We start from the raw sequence: 21,759 nt of genomic DNA, 5'->3' as shown, positions 1-21,759 counted from the left end.
TGATGATGCTTGAGTTGTTATCTAGCTACAATTTGAGGAAAGTTGCTGCAGTTTTTATGAGAAGATACGATAGATGAGCAAGTGGAGCAATTGATAAGAAGACTCAAAGATCTTTGTGAAAACCAAAGTCAAGGAACTAGGCCAAGATTAAGGAATATATTTGAAAATGATGGGTACTTATTTGAAATGATAAAAGCTTGGAGTAAAGAAGCAAGTGGAGAGTGGTGTGGAGAAATTCAAGAGTGATACCCGACAATGAGAAGAAGGAAAGTATGGAAATGCATGACAAAGTGTTCAAGTGGAAGAAAGTTTTGAAGAATTTAGATAAGGAGTCATCATCACAATGAATTAATTAAAGAAAGCAACTTGGCAATTGGTTTGATGGCAAGTGGAAGACATATTAAAATCATGAATATTGCTCCCATCCTCCTATAAATAGATGGAGCTACGGCATTGTAAAACTACACCAAGCTCCACAATCTTGAGCTTTTTCTCTTTTCCCTCCATATTTCTAAGTCTTAAATTCTGTTTTTAGTTTTATTTTATTATGGGGAACTAACTCCCTAGCTAGGGCTAGGGAGGAAACTTTTAATATAAGTGTGTAATTTTTATTAGTTTGATCCAAACTTAAGCTTTAATGTGAATTTGTAGTTTTTGTTCAAATGGAATTTGTAGTTTTCTTTTTAATTAATTGATGAATGTTTGATAATCTATTTCATGGGTTCAATCATGTTTTTCCCATAGTGTAGTAAAAACTTTCATGCTTTTAAAAGAGGAGAGAATTACTAAAGATTAATAGAATTTTGATGAAGATTATTTTTTTGATAGTTTGTTGCCAATGGTACAAGTTATGCTTAGAATACTTCTAAAGGAAATTAAAAAGAGCTTTAATTATTTTGAACAATTACAATGGAAAATATTTTGTGGATCAAATTATTAAGAGTTGCATGCTTATGTTAAAAGTGGAAACCCAATGCCTTAGTGTTTTAATCAATTAAATTTTCTCCAAAATTCTACCTCTCAATCACACTTGTTCTTTTTCATCTCTGTTATTTTCTTTACACTGCTCTCTGTGGATACGACACTCGGACTTCCGAGCTACACTACTATACGATACTATCTCCTTTGATTTTTGTAAAAGTGGTACGAACATAGAAGAATAATCCCAAAAATTGAGGAATAAAATAATTGTTTATGTATAATTATTAAATTTGTTTTGACCCTCAGAGACTAGTACTACCATGAAGAAGAAGAAGAAGATTACGCATCGAACACTACAACGTGCTCAGAGGGCCACAGATCCACGCTCTTCCTCCTAACCAAGCAAGGCGGAAGGCGGCTCCGTCTGCTTGCTCTGCTTCTCCAACCCCCAATCTCCCACCGTCCACGTGTCCTACGCCCTCTCTCAGTTCTCTCAGGCCATCTCCTCCGACCCCGCCTTCCTCCGCTCTCTCCTCGCCTTCCACCCTCACTTCCTCGTCTCGCCTCTCGTTCATGCTCTCTCTTCCTTCGACGACGACCCCATCGCACGACATGTCGTCCATCTCATGTCCGCTCTCTGCGATTCAGCCGGTGCCTCGCTCTGCCGACTTCGTCGCTAGGGTTTCCGACCGCCTCTCTTCTGGCGCCTTGGCCTGGAGTCGCCGTCAGCTTTATAGGTATTTCCACCATTCTCTCTTTGTTTGTCTGTGAATTCTGGAGTTGCTGTTGAGACTTAGATAAAAATTTCCGGTTGTGATTTGTTTTCTGTTTGCTTCCTGAGAAAATGATTTGTGTTTCTCGGTAGCCAAACAGTGTATGACTTGTTACGGCCGGACGAATTTGGTGAAATCGAGCTTCATTCTTCTATTGTTTCTCATATCAAAACTCTGTTGTTTGTTTGCAAATTTACATATCAATTTTGAGATTTAGATACATACTTTGGGTAATGTTTATTTTCTGTTTGCTTACTGAGAGTAGGAAGGAAAATTCTGCCATTCTTTGAAGGTCTTCAATTGCCAAGGTAACAAATAAAGAAGACTTCGAAAATAACACGTTCCTTTTTCCATGCATTTACCACATTATAACTAAAATGCTCTATTTTATTCCTTTAACACAGTGAAGAGATTCGGGGAGAAATCCTGTTTCTTCTATTTAAGGTATCTGTTCTCCAATACGCATCAGAGGTTGGTGATGGAACTGATTTTTCATTTGCCTTTTGCCCCAAGCTATTGCGCTCGTCTCTAGAGAGGCCCTCATGAAGACCCAAAGCGATGATGTCGGCTTGAATTGTGTAGGTCAGTATTCCACTTCTTGAATACTTTATTGTTGTGCCTTGTAAGTTGGGTCCATTTTCCGTTATTTAAAGCACAGCTCAGCAAAGATATGACTATCATTTTGGTCAGTTTATTATACCCCATGAGTTTCTATTTATTTCATTTTTCAAACTAGATTTTCTTTTTGGGCATATATAGACATCAAGCCTGCAAACGAAGTCCCTAACGCCACAATTGTTTCTTATTGATGTCAGACCATATTTTAACTTTGAAAGTGAAGGTCCTTGCAATTTCTCTCATCAATATAGTTGGAATGATTGTACAACAATGCCATTAATGAGTTGCATCCATTTGTTCATATCTCATGACAAGATACTTTGCAGCTTGATTTTATTTAGAATCAAATGATAAAAACGTTGCAGCTCCAAGTGCTTGAGTTCTTGACTATAGAACTTACTCTGCCTGTAGCGGAAACAATTGTAATTTTAAACCTTTCAGGTAGTATATATAACTCTTTGGGGGAAGTGATCCTGACACAGAATGGAATTCTCCCCATTTTACATGCACATTTTACCTGATCATTCTTGCAAAGATCCGAACTTGGTTCACTTTCACTTTCACTATCTATCTTGTTAAATGGTTGGTCAGTAAGGGGAACATCAAAGCCAGCTTTGGAGAATAGTACAGCCTTCCTACGTCTTTCCTTTTTAGACTCAACCTACAAAAAGAAAAATTAAAAGAAAAAAAAAACCCTACTAAGAAGAAAGATATGCAACGAAATATTGATTATATTGGTAAACGCTATCACGGATACGAACCTTGCCAATATTCTTTGATGACTGCAAAAGAGAATATGCACCCTCTGGAAGCTTATATTTCCTGGTAATGTAAATACAAAAATCCCATCAAACATCACTTGGATAAGAAACAGACTAAAATATTAATCACCTATCAAGAAAAAAGGGAGCAGGGAAGATAGCCGTGCTCTAAGGCCTCAATGCTTTTGGATATGGAAAGGGATTTTTCCTTCTCCTCCTTGAGAAATGAAAAGCAAACAATTCCAAGTCAAGTTAAGAGAACAATGAAACAAAAATGCATTGAGTTTTTGACCTATCAATACAGTCACGCACCTCCAACTTCTTCAGCTTCCTTTGCTGGGATTTGCTAATCATTGTTGGTTTTCTTTTATTGAGTTTTTCACAATCCTGGATAATCAGATTCAGGGAATATTTAATTTGAATACAGCAGAAAATAAAACAACTAGTAATTTAACTTCTGCACGCACCTGATTGGTGCCCCTCCTTTTGTTCCTTCTCTTTGCTGGCAAGATGAGGGTGTTGCAATCACCACCTCCCAAGCTTAAACCCAAAAAAGAACACGGAAAGAGGATGAAGGTTTAAAATGACCGAAAACGAGTTTTTTGCCTTTCCAATTTAAACCATAACAAGAGATTCTGTACCATGCAGTACATATTTCAGTAAATGGCTGAAGAACTAGATACCTAGGAAAAGTGGCTGAGCCAGTTCAGTTTCCATTTCTTACTCCAAGTTACATGATAGAAATTTCTTTAACAAGTAGCATGTAATTAGAAGCTTTAATTCACTATAGCCCTATTTATATAGCATTTGAGATTAAGATCAAGAAAAAGAACAAAACTTGAGCCCTAGATTTCTGTTGTTTTTGTTTTTCAACCTTATAAACTAACCTAAGGCCTTGTTCTTAGGCAAGTATTTAAATGGGTGTCTTGTAGTTGAAGGAAACTAGCGTAGAGGCAAATGAAAAACAATAAAATCCACACCTCGAGTCCATATGCTGTGCACAATTCTCCATGGGAAAATCCATTTTGCTCCTCATTTACTTCAACACTTGGCAGTTTTTATTGGTTTTCGATTTACTATTATGTTTCATCTCATACATTGATATCAATATTATAGTTTTTTGTTAACACTTTGACACTTTAAATTGGTTTTCACGTTTTATTATTATGTTTCATCTCATACATTGATATAAAAATTAGATCATTAGATGTAAATCAATTTAGCGTTCCCTAGTTGGTGGGAACGCTCTCCAATGTGCATTTTGAAGAGGATGTAAAATACTGATATAGATCCTGATTCTTGCACTGCTCTTTTGTTTGTATTTTCTTCCCATATGTGTATCATAATTTTTCCAGTTCTCAATTGCCACTACCAAGGCAGAGTCATTTTCAAACTTACGCAAGATATAGATGTCAAGAAGTTTCTATGCCCTAAAAGAAACAATATGTCGAAACTGGTTGTCTCTCTCTCTCTGTCTCTCTCGTCCTATATAGGAAGACTCTAGAAATTTACAATATGGCACACCTGTAATAACCACAGCACAACCGAGGCAAACTTGGAATAACTGCAGCACACCCATGGTATGGAATGGAAGAAAAAGATTTGGGCAGGGTTGGAAAAGGGAAGAAAGTGGCCTGGCTCTTGGTGCTGGAAGAAGAAGGAAGGAAGGAAGGGCAGTCCCCCAGTTGGTGTAGCTTGCTTGTTATCTCTCCTTTATTTAGTTATTTGTTTTCGGTTGGTCATAATCCTTTGTAATGGTGGTCTTTATTTTTGTTGTAGTTTGCCTCTGCCTTATTGCCATTTTAGGGTCTTGTTTTTCCTGCTGCTTGCGCATTGTTGCTATTTTGATATATGTTGGGAGCAAAGTTCTTTTCTGGCTTTTTATTTTATTTTTATTTTTAACAATTTACTCTTGCACCAAAATGCTCTGTGCATGATCTCAGTACGCTAACTTAGGAATTGCTTATTATTCATAAAGAAAATATATTATGTACTTAAGAATTATCAGACTGTTCATGTTCTCTTAAAATAAAGAAATAAATAGCACGAGTGGGTCTTAATCTTTTGCTATATAAAACAAACCAAAACCAGAAAAAGCCAACAAAAAAAAAAAAAAAAAAGAAAAAATCATAGGCCATAGCTGCCTGCTCATGAGCTCTGGTAAATGTAACATAAACTAAGCTCTCCATGGTAGTGTAAGGAACAGTTGTGCTTCGCTTAAGCCCTTCTCTAAAACCCTCCTTTGTTTAGAGATAATCTCTTGCCACTGATTTTAATGGACTTCAAGTTGATAAAATACTCATGTTGTGAGTTTGAGCCAACTTTGTTGGTGATGAGGGGGGTGTGTATGGGTGATTTGGAAATTTCAGAACCAAAGTGGCCATTTGTTGTGTAATATGACCCCATTTGATGAAGATAGGCAGAGCATGAATTGCAATTTGGAGCTGAATTTGGCAGTGATTTGTGAGGCCATTGATTTTTGAGTCCATCAAAGGCCTAACATTCCTTTGGCACGGCCATTTATTAGAAACATGGGTGCACAAGAAAACAGGAAATTGGAATCAAGGGTGGTGCTTGAACTTGACCCTGTCTTTGATGACCCATCTATAACTTGGACGGCCATGATATCAAGAAATAAGATATTTGTTTGAATATTCACGTTGTATTGACAAAGGTCTACAGACCAAGATATATATACATGCACAATTCCTATTTCCTAGGCTTAGAAGCCGTGACCCACTTTAGGTGGGATTTGATCTAGGATAATACAGGAAAGTAAATATATTACAGTAATATTTCGTAATACTCCCCCTTAAGTTGGAGAGTGAATATCATGAAGACCCAACTTGTCCCGTAGTGTCACAAATTGATCCTTTCCCAATGCCTTTGTAATTTGTATACACATCTGCCAGCTGGAAGTGTGTAGGTACATATGAAGGACTAATCATTCCATCTTGCAGTTTTTCTCGAACTATGTGACAATCTATTTCAATGTGCTTTGTACGTTCATGAAAAACAGGATTTGCTGCAATATACGAAGCTGCTTGATTATCACAAAATAATGGCACATGAGTTGTTTGTGGGACCTTTAAATCCTGTAATATGTAGCGCAACCAAGTTAGCTCCAAAAAAGTATTAACCATAGCTCGATATTCAGCTTCTGTTGATAATCTGGTGACATTAGCTTGTTTCTTGAATTTCCATGAGATAAGGGCATTTCCAAGAAAAACACAATATCCTGTAACCGACCTCCTTGTGGCACGGCAACCTCCCCAATCTGAATCACAAAAAGCTTTCAAGGCAAGATTGTTAGAGGCAGGAAATAATAAGCCTTGACTAGGAGTACCTTTGATATATTTGAGGATTCATAAGGCAGTATCCCAATGAGGTTTTCGAGATTGATGCATGAATTCACTCAATGTTCGAACAGAAGAGGCTATGTCACGCCTTATGACAGTGAGCAAAATCAGTCTACCAACTAGTCTTCTGTACTTAGTTGGATCATGCAGTAGTTCTCCATCTGTGGGAGTAAGTTTCAAATTCTGTTCCATTGGAAACTTGTCTGGGCGTGCCCCCAGAAGTCTTGAATCTTGCAAAATATCTAGTATGTATTTTCTCTTAGACATAAAAATACCTTTCTTGGAACGGGAGAATTCAATACCCAAAAAATATTTCAAATTTCCAAGATCTTTGATGCGGAAGCGTTTGAGAAGGGATGTTTTGAGATGTTCCATTTCTTGAAGATTATTGCATGTGATAAGTATGTCGTCAACATAGATAAGTACTGCAGTAAATGAAGTGCCTTGAGCTTTGGTGAAAAGAGAGTAATTAGCATTTGATTGTTGATAACCAGCTTTCTGGATGGTGTCTAAAAAAGTGGAGAACCAGTTTTTGGAAGCCTGTTTGAGTCTATAGAGGCACTTGTTGAGCTGATATACAGTGTTCTCCCCTTGTCGGCGAAGACCAGGAGGAGGTTCCATGTAGACCACTTGCAAGCAAATCGCCATGAAGAAAGGCATTCTGAACGTCCAGTTGATGGATGAACCAATGATAGGCAACAGCAATAGTCAGCAGACAATGAAGGGTAGTGAGTTTGGCAGTAGGAGAAAAGGTTTCTTGGTAGTCAATGCCCTCAACTTGAGTGTATCCTTTGGCAACAAGGTGAGCTTTATAACACTCAATGGTGCCATCAGACCTGTATTTGATTTTGTAAACCCATTTGTAGCCAATCAGTTTATGACCAATGGGTAGAGAAACCAAACTACAAGTGTTATTGTGTTGCAAAGCCTCTAATTCTGTAGTCACGGCCTGTTGCTAATTTGGATCAAGGATAGCCTGAGCATATGATGTGGGTTCGGAGTGACTTGAAATGTTAGCAAGAAAAGCAGAATGTGCAAAAGACAAATGAGAGTATGAAAGGAAGTGAGAGAGTGGATATTGAGTACCTGATGCAGAACAAAGCGTCGAGGTTGAGTGACTGACTTGGTTGGACAAGTGGTAATCTTTATGCCATACATGAGATTGCTTAGGACGAAGTGACTGGCGGGGAAGGGGAAGAGAAGGAGTGGGATTGGCAGGAGAGTTAGGCAGTAGAGAGAATTCTGAAGTGGGTGAAAAAGGTGAGTTAAGATCGCCTGGAATGGGGGACCAGTGAGGGGGGTTGGGGTGACATGGGTCGGATAGGGCTATCAAGAGTGGCAGGTTCGTCAGGCATGAGGGCATGGGGTGACGTGACTGGAGGCGCGTCAGGTGCGGTTAGTTGGGTGAGGCTTGGCTGGGTTGGCTCTAGTGGGCTTGGCTCAGTGGGTTGGGTGTGCTAGGCCCAGTGGTCAGCGTCATCAGGGCTAGAAGGTGGAAAGTGGGGTTGCACAAAACTGGGAGCATTGGGGTTAGGAATTTGGGAAAAAGGAAAGGTATTTTCACAAAACTTGACATCGCAACTTACAAAAAAAATTTTGGTCTCTAAATTGTAAAGTTTGTAACCTTTCTGACCATTGGGGTATCCAACAAAGATACAACGTTGAGCACGATGGTCAAATTTATGAATAGGCTGCACAACCGTTGCATAACAGAGGCAACCAAAAACTCTCAAGTGATCGAATGATGGTGGATGATTGTATAGTAGTTCAAAAAGGGATTTGGTGGATAATAGTGGGGAGGGTAGGCGGTTAATGAGATAAACAGCGGTCAAGACACAGTCACCCCAGAAAGTAAGAGGTAAGTGGGATTGGAAACGCAAGGCACGCGCTACAATGAGAATATGGCGATGCTTGCGTTCAATGACTCCATTTTGTTGTGGAGTGTAAACACAAGTGCGTTGATATTCGATGCCTGCAGTTTAGAAAAAATCTCTCATGGATAGAAATTCAGAACCATTGTCTACTCTAATGGCCTTAATGGCGGCATGAAACTGAGTATGAACAAAGGTGACAAAGGATTTGAGAATATTTTGTGTCTTAGACTTATGTTGCATAAGAAACATCCATGTGCATCTAGTAAAATCATCTACAATGGTAAGAAAGAAACGTGCCCCTGAATGTGTGGAAACTTTGTGTGGACCCCAGATATCACAATGTAACAAATGAAAAGGAGCATGAGTTTTTATTGAACTTAAAGGGAACAGAAGTCTTGTTTGCTTGGCCATGGGACAAACACTACAATTATCATCAAAAGAAAGATTACTAGAAGATAAGAATGACGAAAGTAATTTAAGGCGAGAAGGTGACGGGTGTCCAAGGCGCATGTGCCACAAGTTGGAGGGATGAGAAACTTGATAAGTGACAGGTGTTCTTTGAAAGGGAGATATGTAATAGAGACCAACACGCTGCTTACCCAAGCCAATCATTATCCCCGTAGCCAAGTCCTGCAAGACACAAAAAGTGGGAAACAAAATAGCACAATAGTTTAGAGAAGTGGTAACCTTGCTAGCAGACATAAGATTTAAGCGAAAAGAGGGAACACATTAGACATTGTCTAAAGTGATATTTGAATTGAACGGAACTGTCCCTGTGGAAGTGTTTTGGGCAGAAGACCCAGTGGGTAAATTGACGATTGGTATTTTTGAAGACTTTGTTTGTGTAAATAGTGTGGGGTCGGAAGTGATGTGATCAGTAGCTCAGCTATCCAAAATCCAAGGTTTGGTAAATACATAATTAATTGAGGCAACGGGAAAAGGAGACAGACCTGCAGCATTAGCATAGACATTGCTATTAACAAAAGCAATATTCAAATTTATTAGAGAGATGACATGGGCTAGTTGTTGAAGCTGGTCTGCAGAGAGCCCATGGAGAAGGTTCTGTGGAGAGGCTGGCGGATGGGACAATGGTGCAGGCTGCTGTTGTGTAGATACAGCTGCACCAAAATGGATTCAGCTGCATCCTCAACTTGTGATACTCGCAAGTGCACGAGCCGTTCGGTAGTATAGCGTATGTAAGTGCGAGGTCGATCCCACGAGGATTGGTGATTGAATGATTCAATTCATTTTCCCTACACAAAACAGAAATGAAAAAGAAGGGAAATAAATAAAACAAGGAAGAAAGAAAATAACTAACTCAAGCAGATAAGTTCCCAAGTTCAATTAGATTAACGGATTGATTCTAGCTAATGTATGATTAAGCCATGGTGTGTGGTCATAACCTTGTGTTCCTAATTCCCTAATTTGATCATTTGTTGTCTAACCTAAAATTAAGCATTAGGAACCCAGTAAGCATAGAAGAACAATTTAAACAACCAAGCATGTTGATCGGTTCATAATTGTATATCATTTTGTACCCTTCTAGCTTATGATTTGGTTATGTTTTTGAGTTAAACTTGTGCTTTTAATCCTTTTTGTGTTTATCTTTCAGTTCATTGAGCTTTAGGTAATAATGATAGCTTTGGATAGTAAATGATGCAATCCATGCATGTTAGGGCCTAATTTGGATGAATGGATGAAGAGCTTAAAGACAAACTCAATTTTGGCTACAGTCCCCTGCCAGCCCAGTTTCGTAGGTCATATTGCAAGCTTTGTTTCAGCAACCTACATAGCTCGGATGAGGCCACATTCTTCATGAAAGTTGTTCCAATGGGTGTATACTATAACATATCCGAACTTCAGCCCCATTGGATAATTTTGGAGTCTGTTACCTAGCAAACACAGAACCATGCTCAGGATGGATCTTATCAGCGCGGAAAATGAGTTAGCAATTTGTTTTGGCCTTAACTTCCTCCTCCGACCTTGGATTGGCCCAAATAACATATGGCTGGAAAGAAGACATTCTGAACTTCAATTTCGAGTGCTTAAAGTCCTAATTTGATTAAGAGAAGCCCAAGTTGTAAGCCCTTGAAGTTGTTGGTCATGCTGATCTCAGCATGTGCTGGTTGGATGCTTGGTCATGGTGAGCTAGGTATGAGCTATCATTTCTGGTTGGAAGCTTGGTCATGGTGACATGAAGATGAGCTAGGGCTGCTGGTGGGATTTATTAGTGAAGTGCATCAACCATTTCAGATTTTATAATGGAAGTGTTGTATGCATTAGTGAAGTGCATCAACCATTTCAGATTTTATAAAACAAAGTGTTGTATGCATTAGCCATACTTAATTCAGATTTTCAGCTTCCTTAGGCCTATATATAGTGAGGTTTCCCAAGCTTGTAAACACACCCCAAGGGGGGGAGCTCTCAAGCACTTCTCCAGAGCTCCCTTCCCTTCTCTCCCTCAAATTCTCTTAGTTTCCCTTTGTAGTTCTCAATTGTTGTAATAAGATCATTCTATTAAATTTTCTTTGTACTAAATATCAAACACTTTTCCTTTCTCTTCTTCTAAATTCTTCAAATACTCTCTTCTCCAAACACTTCACAAACACATTTCTCTTCCTTCCCTAAGTTCTCTAATTCTCCAAGTTCACAAACATCCTCCAAGTTCTCAACCACTCTCTTCCAAATTCTCAAAGTTCCTAAACACTCTCTTCCAAAATCCACAAAGCTCTCAAAACACCTCTCTACTTTCTTCTCCAAATCCTCCAAGTTCTCAAACACTCTCTTCCAAATTCCCCATGTCTTAAACACATTCCCTTCCAAAATCCTCAAAGCTCTCAAACACATGTTCTTCCAAAATTCTCTAAAGTTCCCAAACACTTTCTTCTCCCTCCTCAAAGTTCTCAAACACTTCCTTTCTTCCTCAAAGTTCTCTTAGTTTCCTTAATGTTTTCTTAGTTGTAATTTATTTTTCTTTGTTATGTAAATTCTTTTCTTAAGTTTTCAAGTTGAATTAGTTTCCAAGTTTCAATTATGGTTTTTGTTCTTATTCATTATGCTTATAAGTTAATATGCTAGTTTGAATGATTGATCACCATTTAGGCTTGCATGTTAGCTATCTTGGTTTGAATTAAGAGTATACACCATGCTTTAATTCGAATTGAACTATGAATAGGAAGAGTATGTATGGACATTCGACAACAGGGATTAGATACATACTTGGTTGTTTAAAATGTTCTTCTATGCTTAATGGGTTCCTAATGCTTAATTTTAGGTTAGACAACAAATGATCAAATTAGGGAATTAGGAACACAAGGTTATGACCACACACCATGGCTTAATCATACTTTAGCTAGAATCAATCCATTAATCTAAATTAAACTTGGGAACTTATTTGCTTGAGTTACTTATTTCTTTCTTCCTTGTTTTATGTTCTTTGTTTTTGTTTCTATTTTGTGTAGGGAAACTAAATTGGATCATTCAATCACCAATCCCTGTGGAATCGACCTCGCACTTACATATGCTATACTACCAACGGTTCGTGCACTTGCGAGTATCACAAGTTGAGGATGCAGCTTAATCCATTTTGGTGGAGCTAAATCTACGCAACAAGTTTTTGGCGCCGTTGCCGGGGATCGGTAACATTGTTTGATTCTATTTGGCTATCCTACTTTATTTTTTTTTTCTTAACTGGACAATTTCTTGTTTTAAAGTTAATGACGTTAATGGACAAGTTGTGTTTGTAGTCCAACAGAAAAGGACAATTGCCCAACAAGCAAGAGAACTGGGTTTAAGTCCCAGCTTACACAACCCATTGGTGCTTGTTGCTTTGAAACATGGAATTGGATGTGTGTTGATTTTCCTTTTCATTTTAGTTTTTATTTCCTCATCCTTTTAATTCTATTTCAAGTTTTCTATGTTTGTTTTAGCAATTTTTTATAGCTCAATAATAAATGGAGAGAGATGGCAACCTCAATCATAAGAATGGGAAGTGTGGAGCAGTGGGAGAAGTCGCGACCTACAAGTGCATCCATGCTCGACCTAATCGCTTCAAGGGGGAGCATTTCAATCCTTTCTCTTCTTTGAATTATGTTTATTTCCGTCATTGTTTTTACCTTTGGGTCCGCGTTGAGTTCTTTGTTTTTCTGTGCTGAATCCAACCATATAAAGAACGTGAAATTTGGACTTACGGTTGGAAAGTTATAACCTAAAAACTGAACAGAGGTCGAAGCTGAAAAACATAGAAACGAATCTGTCCAAATGGTGATAAACGGGTGATAGAAAGTGCTGTTTGTTTTTTTTTTTCTTTGGTTTCTTGGTTTGTTTCTTTTAGTACAACAATTTATGTTGTTTGTTTGAATTTGTTTACAGTACTTAGTTCATTTTTGTTTATGGTTTGTTGTTCCATTTTATCTTAATTTGTTTTTGTTTCTTATCTTAAAAATTTTAAAAAGATTTTTCATATGAGCTGACTTATGGTAACTCCAGTGAGCACTTCCGTCAATACAGTGTCTAGGAGTTCTATAGGCGACACCTTCGGTGTCTAAGAAGTTTGGGTTTTAAGCGGGACCATTGTGACCCCTCCAACCTTCCCGGATCCCCTGGCTGTGTTTTCTGAGGCCCTTAACTGGTCATCCGTGAGTTGCTTGTATATTGTGTGTTTTTAAATTAAGTTTTTTTTTATTTTCTTTTCTGTTGAGTCTTTGTTTTTGTTTTGTTTCTGTTTTTGTGTGTTATGTTAGTTTATTTATTTATTTACGTGGTATGGTTAGTTAGTTTATTTCTGAGTGTTAAAACACATTTTTATTTCAAACATTGCATAAAAAATAAAAATAAAAACAAAAATAAAAACAATAAAAATAAAAAACATCATCATCATCATCTTCTTCATCATCTTCTTCATCTTCTTCATCTCCATCATCATCATGGCTTGCCTCTATTTTCTCTTACTTGCAGAATCTGCAGCAGCTCGACATGATCCTCATTTTTCCTCTGCAGTGCTTCCACGTGCAGATTGGCACAGTAGAGCCGCTTCTGCAAGTCCGCCACCATAGCCTTCAAGGAAGCTATTTCCTCGCTCATCGCGGCACACTCCCTTGTCCTCGCCAGTAATCGCATGCCCAAATTGGTAGCGGAGACCGCGTGGAGCACAGTTAAATTGTGGGACTCCTCTACCGCTGCCTTATCAGACCTCTGTGCCACATGCAGATGATCTGTTGGAGTGAGCTTGCTGCTAATCATGCCTCCTAGCAGCACTGCTCTGTTCGACAGTGCCTCAGAAAAGTTCGGTATTGCCTCAGCAAAGTTTGAGGCCGTGCCGTGATGATATGTGGAGTTTGGGAAGACAGGAGTTGGAGGAGCCCTTGTCTGGGCATTCGGTGGTGCAAGTGAGAGCTCAAGGTTGAGATCATCAAGGTGAGTGCATGAGGATGCCATTTGTTTTGCTTCTGAATTTTTTGATGTTTTTCCTTGAGTTTGCAGGAAGAAATGCTGGGTATCATCCGCTTGCAGAAGTGTGGTTTAAATAGACATATGCTGATGAGAGAGAGCCAACACCATTTCGGATTTCCCGGGCATGCTCGACCTAATCGCTTCAAGGGGGAGCACCTTTACTTTACTTTACTTTTTTTCCTCCGTGTTTTCTGGTGTTTAATATTTTTGCCCGTTACTTTCATTTTCTAGAGCTTTGTGTTTTTGCTTTTCCCTTTCGGCTATCATCTTTAGTTTATTTTAGTTAGGGAACTGTGCTTCCATTTCCGTTTGTCGTCTTCGTTTGATTTAAGTTTGGAAAGTGTGCTTTCTTTTCCGTTTTCTTTTTCCTTCTGCAAATTTACTCTTTTATTTCCAAAACAAAATAAAGACAAAAACAACCAAAAAAATAAAATAAATTAAAATAAAAACATCAATAATGCAGTAGAAGTCATTTCTTCACAGTGCTCGGTGTCTCGACCATTGGAGCTTTGAGTTTGGCCCTCTGGCTGTCCTCTTCCTGGGCTTCATGCACAGCCTCTTGGGGCTCACCACTTGAGCTCCCAAAGATCGCAATCTTAGCTTGAGCGTAACTACTCTCACGATCTGCTTGCTTGCGTTTACCCGGTCGGTCTAGGTCCTCCAGCTGCTTTCGCATGTCGCGAGAATACAACTCTACCATCTTTGATAGGTTTTTATTCTCGTCCCGCAATACTTCTAGCTGGTGTCGATTCACCTCCACTATCCTTGACCTTTCCCTTTTCAAGCTTTTTATAGCACTCTGACAGTCTTCAACCAAACTTCGCTCCGCCGCCAACTGAGCTTTGAGCACCTCTACCTCATGGGACTTCGCAAGTAGGCGATGACCCAAACTTGCGACTGTTGCTGTACTCTGCACGCTCAGTGCCAGGGCATCGCTCACGACCCGGTTGTCATCCCTTGTCCCCAGAACACGTATATCTTTAGGAGTCACTAAATTTCTAGCCACTCCAATGGCAACATCGTTGTCCAGGAGTATTGAGTCAGTTACTGTCACAGGCCCCCGTGCGGAAGCAAAGTAGGGCATCCATACTGGTGCTACTGCTTGGCCTCGTGTCTGAGTCGGTGGAGCTAGGTTGAGATCTAACGAAAATGGGTAGGAAGAAGCCATTTGATTTCTCACTTTTTTTTTTCTTTTTCTTGCTTCTTTTCTCTTTTGTGTTTCTGAGTTTGTGTGTTTTTTGTTTTTTGTTTTTTTCCCTTCTTTTTCCTTCTTATAGATGTAGTCTTTGACAAACAAACCCTAGCCGTTGCAGCGTCTAAGCGTTTTCTGAATATCCAGCGTTCCTCGAGTCCCACAACCTTCTCACTTTCCAACCGTTTCCAACACATTTGTCACGACTTGCTTTGTCTGAACGGACGCGTTCAGCAAAGTTGTCGCGCCTTTCCATGAGCCCGTAATTTTCGCTTGTGGATCTGCGGCGCCTCTATGCGTCGACACGTGTCTCGCCCTGTCTGTTGGTCCCTTACACTGAACCGAGACATCATGACCCATGTTAAAATCCCGCTCTTTGTGTTGCTGTCACGGTTCGATAGTTTGTTTTTACAAAACTAAATAATAATAAAAAGCCGGAAATGAAAACAAATTGTGGGTCGGGTTTCACTTTAGTTTGGGTTTCAAAGTGGGTTAAATTCACCGTGGTTTGTGTTTCGAAATTGTGGGCTTTGGGCTTCAAAATTTTTTTGGGTTTCAGAATTGTGTGATTAGGGTTTACTGTTTTATTTTTTGTTTGTTTGTTTGTTTGTGTTGTAATTTTTATTTTATAATTGTTTTGTTTTTGTTTTCTTTTGTGATTTTGTGATTTTTTTTATTTGCTTTAATACCTTTCATTTGTTGTTATGACATTGTTTGTGGCTAATTTTTAAACACTGAGGACAATGCTCATTTCTAGGTTTGGGGGTATTGGAGTTTAGCAAGTAAACTTGGTTTTTCTTAAAATTTAAAAAAAAATAAAAAAATAAAAAATTTAAATTTCTTTCTTGTTTTGAATCTTGTTTAGTCACTTTCCGAACACATTTGATGAGATTGTGATAAATGTTGCATGACTTAAATGAAAATTGAATTTTATTTATTTATTTATTTATTATTATTATTATTTTTTTGTTCCTTGTAAATTCTTCTTGTAAAATAAATAAAATAAAATAATTCATTAATTAATTAATTTGGCATCGTTCTAGCATGATATGTTCGAAACCTTCTTTGCACTTGCCATTTGTTTCATAATTTTCCAATTAAAGGATTTGCATGACCCAAAGAATTGTATCAAGCATAAATTAGACTTATATAACCATATAATGTGAGCTTTTGAGCCTTGTGCTTCATTTCATGAGTGTTATACACATACTCTTATTTTCTTGTCATCAAAGTTGTTGTTTGATCTCATTATTCATTGATTTGGTTGAACACTTAAAAGTCATTCATTCTTATGCAATTTGATTTCATGACATTTAAAGAAATGATATTAAGGCCTTCTTTGGATCGTTTGTGCCTTTCAAGCTAACCTTATGCATGCTTAAGCATGATTTTCCATTGTTAACCATTTTGAGCCTACATGTAAACCTTTTCTTTCATTTTACCAATTATATTTGATCGCCTTACCCCGAAAAACAAATATTTACCTTTCTAAGGAACTCATGAGCTCTAATTCGGATGTGTTTTTCATGCTAAGTTTGGGAAGGGATATTACATAGAAGAAAAAAAGAAAAAAAAGAAAATCACACAATTGGTGAAAGAAAAGAAAAGAAAAAAAGTTATGATTAAATGGTAGTTGAATGAAATTTTGTTTTTGGGTTTCATTGGTGTTTGGAAAGGAGTTTAAATCATTGTAAATGAAGGTATAAAGAGTTTTGATCATGTAAAAGAAAAAAAATCTAATCGTGATGATTCCAAGTCTTGTAAACAATTTTTTTTATGCTCTTACATTGTGAGTTCCTTGGACTTTGTATTATCCATACCTTTCATTTCTCACTCACCTTACACCCTTGACCCCATTACAACCTATAATAAAGACCTAAATTGATCTTAAATGTCATGTGGTTGAATTGCATTCATTTTTCTACTTTTAAGTGTTTGACATCCTTCTTGAGATCATATTAATGCAAGTTCTTCATATTTCTATTTCGAGTTAAGTCTTTATGGTTTAACTCTAATCTCATGTTTATAACTGAGTGTTGCATTATAGCCCTCTTCCGAGTGATTCCTTTGTGAGAGGACAACTTTGGTGAGATTTGAAGTTGAACTTGTGCTTTGTATGATTTTTGAAATTGTGTGAAAACTAAGATTGGGGAATTTGTTGCATTTGGCTATCACACTACCACACTTTGAGCATATTATGTTTTGAACTTTGCCGCTTTGTGAATAATGTTTAAAATTGAGCTTTTATTGTTAAAACGTTTAAGTCATGTGTATGAGTCATTTCTCTTCACAAAATGTTCGGAAAGATTGTTTTGAGTTTTTATTTTGATTTTGTTTTTTTTTGTTTTTTGTGTTTTGTGTTTTGTTTTTATTTTTATGTTTGTTTTTGGTTTTGGTTTTGCTTAAGAACTAACAAATCTAATAAGTTTTCTAACCATTTTGTTTTGTAGAGTTAGAAAAACGTTTGTGGGTATCGTAACTGTTAAACCCTCAGGAGACACAACTCCTCCTACTAGGGATGCCTAGAGGTTTAAAGGCTTGTTGCATTCGCTCAATGCAATCGAGTTACCTACGAAAGTGGTCTAGTTAACTTCTTGTTTTGTTTTTAACTTTGTTTTGTGTTGTTTTGCTCGAGGACTAGCAAAATCTAGGTTTGGGGGTATTTGATCGGTTCATAATTGTATATCATTTTGTACCCTTCTAGCTTATGATTTGGTTATGTTTTTGAGTTAAACTTGTGCTTTTAATCCTTTTTGTGTTTATCTTTCAGTTCATTGAGCTTTAGGTAATAATGATAGCTTTGGATAGTAAATGATGCAATCCATGCATGTTAGGGCCTAATTTGGATGAATGGATGAAGAGCTTACGAAACTGAGCTGGCAGGGGACTGTAGCCAAAATTGAGTTTGTCTTTAAGCTCTTCATCCATTCATCCAAATTAGGCCCTAACATGCTTGAATTGCATGAATTATGCTCTCTTGCTCTATTTGCCTACAAAACACACAAAGGGAGGCAAATAACTTAGAAATCTAAGAAACTAAGCAAAAGAAGTAAGTAAATAGGGCATGTATATGTATGAAATTATGAGCTTAACAGCTGCTGTGCCCAATTGTTGAAACTAGGGAACTGGGTTGGTGCGGCTGTGCATTGTTGCTGGGCCCCAACTTGGGCTGCGTTGGTAGTAGGAAAGGATCCACGTTGATTGCGAGGCCCTTGTCTCTGTTGCTGTTGATTTCCTCTATGTCCTTGGTTTTGCCGACTGCTATAGGTTCCTGTGTGGTTGGGAACCCACGTGCCATTTTTGAATTTGCATTGATCCTCAGTGTGGCCTTTCTTATCACAATATGGGTAATAAAATTTTAAGGTCTGACATTCTTCAATTGTATGGCCGTTCCTATCACAGTGACCATAGTGTTTGGAATTATTTGAGAAATTGTGAGATCGACTCTGTATAACAACAACGATGGAAAAATTCTCGGTTGATCCCGAGGTCATTTGTTGTTGTGTTTCATCTTGAATGACGAGTGAGTAGACTTGACGAACATTAGGCAATGGCGTCATCATGAGGATGTGGCTACGAACACCGTTGTATGTGTCGTTAAGGCCCATGATAAATTGCATCATCCGATCTTCTTCTTTTTGTGCATTATGTGCCTGCATCTAGTTACAAGTTAGCGAGGTTTGATATGTCTAATTCATCCCAAAGATCTTTTAGTTTTGTGTAATAGTCTGAGACTATCATGGTGCCTTGTGAGAGAGTGGCGATGGACTTCTGTATCTGGTATATTGTTGGTGCATTCTTTTGTGAGAATTGGTCTTTGAAATCTTGCCACATGATCGGTTCATAATTGTATATCATTTTGTACCCTTCTAGCTTATGATTTGGTTATGTTTTTGAGTTAAACTTGTGCTTTTAATCCTTTTTGTGTTTATCTTTCAGTTCATTGAGCTTTAGGTAATAATGACGGCTTTAGAGAGCATAATTCATGCAATTCAAGCATGTTAAGGCCTAATTTGGATGAATGGATGAAGAGCTTAAAGACAAACTCATTTTGGCTACAGCCCCCTGCCAGTCCAGTTTCGTAGGTCATATTGCAAGCTTTGTTTCAGGAACCTACATAGCTCTAATGAGGCCACATTCTTCATGAACGTTGTTCCAATTGGTGTGTACTATAACATATCCAAAATTCAGCCCCATTGGATAAATCTGGAGTCCGTTACCTAGCAAACACAGAACCATGCTCAGGATGGATCTTATCAGCGCGGAAAATGAGTTAGCAATTTGTTTCGGCCTTAACTTTTTCCTCCGACCTTGGATTGGCCCAAATAACATATGGCTGGAAAGAAGACATTCTGAACTTCAATTTAGAGTGCTTAAAGTCCTAATTTGATTAAGAGAAGCCCAAGTTGTAAGCCCTTGAAGTTGCTGGTCATGCTGACCTCAGCATGTGTTGGTTGGATGCTTGGTCATGGTGAGCTAGGTATGAGCTATCATTTCTGGTTGGAAGCTTGGTCATGGTGACATGAAGATGAGCTAAGGCTGCTGGTGGGATCTATTGGTGAAGTGCATCAACCAATTCAAGATTTTCTAATACAAGTGCATCACGCAATTTAGATTTTCTAATACAAGTGCATCAACCATTTCAGATTTTATAAAACAAGTGTTGTATGCATTAGCCATATTGAATTCAGATTTTCACTTCCCCTAGGCCTATAAATAGGGAAGTTCTCTAAGCTTGTAAACACACCCCAAGGGGCGGAGCTCTCAAACACTTCTCTAGAGCTCCCTTCCCTTCTCTCCCTCAAATTCTCTTAGTTACATTTTCTAGTTTTCAATTGTTGTAATGAAATATTTGTGCTGAAATTCTCTTTAAGTCTTTCCAAGTTCTACTTTAATTTTCATTGTTATGTAAATTCTTTTCTTTAGTTTCAAGTTTGATTAGTTTCCAAGTTTCAATTATGGTTCATGTTCTTATTCATTATGCTTATAAGTTAATATGCTAGTTTGAATGATTGATCACCATTTAGGCTTGCATGTTAGCTATCTTGGTTTGAATTAAGAGTATACACCATGCTTTAATTCGAATTGAACTATGAATAGGAAGAGTATGTATGGACATTCGACAACAGGGATTAGATACATACTTGGTTGTTTAAAATGTTCTTCTATGCTTAATGGGTTCCTAATGCTTAATTTTAGGTTAGACAACAAATGATCAAATTAGGGAATTAGGAACACAAGGTTATGACCACACACCATGGCTTAATCATACTTTAGCTAGAATCAATCCATTAATCTAAATTGAACTTGGGAACTTATCTGCTTGAGTTAGTTATTTTCTTTCTTTCTTGTTGTATTTATTTCCTCTTTTTTTTCATTTCTATTTTGTGTAGGGAAATGAATTGGATCATTCAATCACCAATCCTCGTGGGATCGACCTCGCACTTACATATGCTAAACTACCAACGGCTCGTGCACTTGCGAGTATCACAAGTTGAGGATGCAACTGAATCCATTTTGGTGCAGCTGTATCTACACAACACCACACTTGATGCATAGTCGTGGCATGAACAATTGATTTGGCCAAATCAGGCTCCACCGAGTGAGCAAACCATGATAAAATCATACTCTTGCATCGATTCCATAGAGCATATTTTGTCGGCTGTTCGATTTCTGAAGGAGGCTTAATGGATCCATTGACAAAGCCAATTTTGTTCTTGGCTGTGAGAGCATGAATCATGGATTTTCTCCAAGATGGGTAATTGGTGCCGTTCAATTTTATTGGAACGAGCATGAGGCCGAGGTGATCTGAATGAGGAACAAAGTACGGATGTGATGAATCCATACTGGGATTTGTGTTGCTGGTGCTTGAATGTTTAGAATCGGTTGGGTGTGATGAATCCATGCTGATATTTGTGTTGATGGTGCTTGAATGTTTGAAAATGATTTTTGGTGATGTTTGCTCTCCACCTGTCATGATAGAGGCATGCTAGGGTTTGAATAAAAGGTCAAGTACTAGGATGCTCTAATACCATCTCAAGAAATAAGATATTTGTTTGAATATTCATGTTGTATTGACAAAGGTCTACATACCAAGATATATATACATGCACAATTCCTATTTCCTAGGCTTAGAAGCCATGACCCACTTTAGATGGGATTTGATCTAGGATAATACAGGAAAGTAAATATATTACAGTAATCTTTCCTAATACAACAATATTTCACAATACATGATGTCTTGTGTGACCATATGGGTGATGCTGTTTTATGGGAAAACATGAAACTTGTCGTTGTTGTCGCTGCTAGAGAGGCGATTCTTGCTTCCCTGATCATGGGGTTTTGGCTTTGCTGCTAAGCATTGGATTGAGCCCTCAGAAATCAGACAGCTAGAAGATGATGATGACCCACAGTTGAGCCAGAGGAATGGACCCCCAAGATCAACCACAAGCTTGGTGGGCACAACTGGAGTGCCATGATGAATTGTGGTCATATACTGGAGGGTTGCCACTTCTTTGGTCAAGTGAAAAATTAGACCATTTGGTGGGTAAGAGGGTTTAGCTTGAGATAAGTTGATGCGGTATTTTAAATAAAAATACAAAATTTATTAATCTGATGTGGTCTAATTAGTGTGTAAAATACTTGCATATTATTCATATTATTAAGATTAGTCTTTCTTTGGTTTTGATGTTGTCAACCGCTGGATTTAATGACAAGTAAAATGGTTTACGAAGAATATAAACCAATTTTAGTACTAATGTGCATTGTCTTTGGTTTTGATGTTGTCAATCGCTGGATTTAATGACAAGT

The 21,759-nt window shown here is 38.0% G+C and overlaps 1 long non-coding RNA gene and 1 pseudogene across 4 annotated transcripts; one reads left to right on the top strand and one right to left on the bottom strand.

Annotated features, from left to right (window-relative positions):
* The first annotated feature begins 1,277 nt into the window (after positions 1–1,277).
* Positions 1,278–4,972, top strand: LOC148297479 (uncharacterized). Of its 4 annotated transcripts, none has more exons than XR_015836074.1 (4): positions 1,278–1,658; positions 1,960–2,002; positions 2,099–2,276; positions 4,429–4,972. It is a non-coding gene; the product is annotated as an uncharacterized LOC148297479 (long non-coding RNA). The 4 variants fall into 4 exon arrangements; XR_015836077.1 differs by having other exon boundaries at positions 4,613–4,970; XR_015836076.1 differs by lacking the exon at positions 4,429–4,972 and adding an exon at positions 2,510–2,854.
* Positions 4,973–5,067: 95 nt separating this feature from the next.
* On the bottom strand, positions 5,068–21,532 carry LOC110772181 (putative aspartic proteinase GIP2; annotated as a pseudogene).
* Between the last annotated feature and the right edge of the window lie 227 nt (positions 21,533–21,759).

This window comes from Prunus avium, chromosome 1, assembly GCF_965620075.1.
Source record: "Prunus avium chromosome 1, drPruAviu1.hap1.1, whole genome shotgun sequence".
Taxonomy (NCBI): domain Eukaryota; kingdom Viridiplantae; phylum Streptophyta; class Magnoliopsida; order Rosales; family Rosaceae; genus Prunus; species Prunus avium.
Note: the sequence above shows the minus strand (reverse complement) of the source record. Positions and strands in the feature narration are given on the sequence as shown.